Source organism: Myotis davidii, unplaced genomic scaffold (assembly GCF_000327345.1).
Source record: "Myotis davidii unplaced genomic scaffold, ASM32734v1 scaffold272, whole genome shotgun sequence".
NCBI lineage: Eukaryota > Metazoa > Chordata > Mammalia > Chiroptera > Vespertilionidae > Myotis > Myotis davidii.
In genome coordinates, this window is record NW_006283634.1 from 744,642 (window position 1) to 748,772 (window position 4,131).

The following is a 4,131-nucleotide window of genomic DNA, read 5'->3' on the forward strand; positions in this document are numbered from 1 at the left end:
CTGGGAAGGTATTTGAAAACAAAAATGATCACAACTCCGTTTTCAGCATCATGAGGAGAGGATATGACCCCAGGCTGTGTGAGAGGAAGAGCTGCCCACAGAGCTGTCAGGCCGACAGTGTGCTGGAGGAAATAGAGCAGCGAAGCCATGGGGAGCGGTCACAGGCTGGGAGGCGCCTGGAGCAGGCATCTCAGAACGTCCTGGCACAGAAAAGCACGGTGCGGGTGAAGTTCTCACCATCAGGCACAGCAGCTGTGCTTGTGTTCTCTAATGTCAGGGTGAAAGCTGGGGTGAGCTGAGCTGGCACATGATCCTCCCCAGAACACAATATGATTTTGAGATGATGAGGTGTGAGACTAGAATAAAATCTCCCTGACAAACTGTGTGGGTGTGCGCAAAGTAATGCCAGTCTCTTAGAAGAAAAAGAGAAAAAGAAGACCTTTGTGTTAAGAAACCAGTTGGTCTGAAATTCCTCCTTGTCCCTTCCTCCAAATCTCTTGCTAAGAGGTGGTTCGGGAAAACCTTAATTACTCACAACTAAGGAAATAAAATGATCTAGAACAATATAGATACAAAACCAAAAAGAGGGTTATAAGCAGCACATGAGAAACAGCAACAAAATGCTGCCCTCGGGCAAAGGAAACGAAGAGCAGGGATGCTGCCGTGATGAGGATGTGGAAAGCCATCACCACACAGTCCCCCCTTGAAAGAAGTCCATGAGAAAGAAATGCAAACTCAGAAAAGAGACGTTAGCATCCCAGGAAATGGCATGTGAACTGGAAAATTTCAAAAAAAATAAAAGTAAGTCAAAGAAATGAAGAAAGTAGAAGCGGCATTTAGGAGAACAGGCATGCAGAAACCCCAGTAAGGAATGCAGAGGAGAGAATAAGACAATTGAAAAAATAAAATGAACAATGGGATATATTAACAATATGGAGAATAAAGTAGCTAAAAAGGTATGCAAAATACGTTTACTAGATGCATAATTGTAATCCCCAAAAAGGAAGTAAATGTACAGACCAACATATTCAATATAATTTTGTGAAAATCTGGAAATAATTCATGCCTTTTAAGTGTATATTTAAATGGCACACTAAACACCAAAGGGGACTTAAAATGATTGGCACAAACATCTTCTAGTAACATTATAAATCTTCAAGTATCTATATATATAAAACCCTAATATGCAAATTAGGTGGAACAACTGAACAACCAGTCGCTATGACATGCGCTGAACACCAGGGGTGCACACGGAACATGGGTGTCAGCAGCAGGCAGCAGAGGGCAGAACATGGGGGGCATTGGCCACGGCAGGATGGTGAAGCAGGTGAGCAGTGTTACCGGACCAAAGTAGGGCACTGGTCGTGGTCATCAGAATGAGCCTCTGGTGGTTTCTGAAAATTTTTTGCTCCCGTGCACCACAATCCCATCTGGTGTTTGCACCTGCTGCCAGTGCCAGAGCCGCTGCTCGCACCTGCTACTGGCACCGGGCGCCGGCACTGATTGGTCAGGGCTGTCAGCAGGTGCAAGTGGTGGCTGCCAGCCCCAATCACCCCTTGGGGCTTCTCCACATCCCCCTGCTCCTGAGGGGAGATTGGGGCAGCAGCCACTGCTTACACCCGCTGCTGGCACCAGCCCCAATAGCTCCATGCCATCAGCAGGTGCGAGCAGGGCCAGTGCTGTCAGCATGTGTGAGCAGTGCATGTGAGCAGTGAGCTGTGGGAGCAGGGCTGCCAGCAGACAAGGGACCAGGGGCCATGGTGGGAGGGGTTGGGCAGGGGCATGGAGGATGGGCCAAGACCTGCCACTTTGCCCAATGCAGCCTCGCAGCCCACAGTTCCTTTCAAGATGCACAAATTTGTGCACTGGGCCCCTCGTATAAAAATAATACACTTTAGGTACCTAGGCAAAAATACCAACTCATATAATAGTGAAAAATGTCAGGTTGCCCTCATATTTCTAATAAAACTTTTGGGGAAACAAAGATAAAGACAACAGAAAGTATTATTGTCTAAAATCCTGTGTAGAGAAAAGTAAAAAGATGGGGAGGAAGAGGAGACAGGTTACCTTGAGGGGGAAATAATAGCACGGCCTATAAAGATAAAGGATTTAGAGAAGTGTATAAAGGGCAATGTTTTCATTACCAAGGTAACCCTAAAATGAAAAGGCAAACCATTCAAAATATCAGAATAGAGAAATACAGAAAACACATCACATAGTAGAGGCTTCCAATTAGAAAAATAAATAAATAATATGAAGGAAATAAGAAAAAAATAATGGTGATACCAATAATTATAAATGGTTTAAATTCAAATAAAGAGTGTTTGACTGGGTCACAAAACAAAACAAAAAAAAACACACAAAGAAACTTTTTGCTATACACAATAGATAAATCTAAAACAAACTGAGTTTAAAAGTTGGACTTAAAATTATAGCAGACAAATTCAATAGCAAGGGAAGAGGAGAAAGAGAAGGAGCATGAGGAGGAGAGAAGTGGAGAGAAAAATAGTGAGCAGCCAGAAGAAAAAGCAATAAAGGGAAAAGAATAGGTGTTATAATATCAGTAAAAATTTAGGCTCTATTTAAGCAGAGTTCAAATTTTCTCTGGACAGAAATAGCCACTACATTGTGAAAGAAACTCAAGAATTTTTCTTTTCCTAGCTTTGGTTTTCTTCCCCTTCTTCTTGCTTTTACTTTTTAAAAGCCATGTAATGAAATATCATTGGCAAATACATATTTGGCTGTGATATATAAAATGGATTCCAACAGTAAGCGACTAGAGTCGAGGAGACTGAAGGCAATTCAAGATTTCAGCAAGAGTGTAGGTTACACCAGACTTATCCAGTGATGCATCTGCGGAAACAGGAAGTGGCTTGGAATTGCTTAATTTCTTACCTTGACAATCCCGATTGTCTGTAGGCAGTTGTGTGTGTGTGTGTGTGAGAGAGAGAGAGAGAGAGAGAGAGAGAGAGAGAGAGAGAGTTTCCTTTTTTTCAGAGAGAATTAAAAATCCAAAGATTATGGGAATTTTAAATTGCTTATGAAAATGTTTTGTTTCACCAGTTGCCTTCCTTGATCTTTTTTTCCTGGTCTTTTGCTTATTGCTTTATTCTTATTTAACAGTAGAGGTTGTTTTTTAATATAGAAAAAATTTAGAACAAAAACGTTATAACAAATTAAGAAATAATAAGCATTAAAAATAATTAGAATATTAAAGATACCAAATACAAAAGCTAGAAATGAGATAAAAAAACTGAGAAGTCTAGATGATAATGATTTATACTATTCTAATACCATAAAGAAATATAAGCAAAAGCCAGTATAATTCTTTAAACAAGTAGAATTATAAAATATTAATTCTAAGAATAATAATAAAGCTGGTAAGTCAAGTAAATTATAAACTACTGAAGATGTAGACCTAGGAGAGCAACAGAAAGTAAGAATGAAAGCTAATTTAACTTTTAAGAATCAAATGGTCTCCAAAGTGAAGAGTTAGAGAGGCTCAGCGATCAGGAGCTAAAACAGGTGGAGGCTGCCCAGAGGCAATGCTGAAACTCCTTGCACATGCAGCTGGTGGAGCTTGCAAGCAGCTGGCAGTGAGGGTTGAATTCCTGGCCTGAGCATGTGAACACGTGTTCTTCAGAGGTTCATAGACAATGGCGAACAAATTGCTTCAGTGTAAGTGATCAAGGCTCAATCCTCATCACCCAGAGAAAATAAATAGGTAAATCATAATAGATCCAAATCTGTTCAGAGTCTAATCCAAGGGTGGGCAAACTTTTTGACTCAAGGGCCACAATGGGTTCTTAAACTGGACCGGAGGGCCGGTACAAAAGCATGGATGGAGTGTTTGTGTGAACTAATATAAATTCAAAGTAAACATCATTACATAAAAGGGTACAGTCTTTTTTTTTTTTTTTAGTTTTATTCATTTCAAACGGGCCAGATCCGGCCCGCGGACCGTAGTTTGCCCACGGCTGGTCTTATTTCCTTTATATTAAGTCACTACCAGACAAAAATGTTGAGCATGTGGGGGACCAGAAGTGTTTATTAGGCTTGTAGATCATAACATTCTTCCTTCCTGATCCCCAGTTCTTCCGGAGGTAATGAACTAACTTCCCAGTGTTTCCT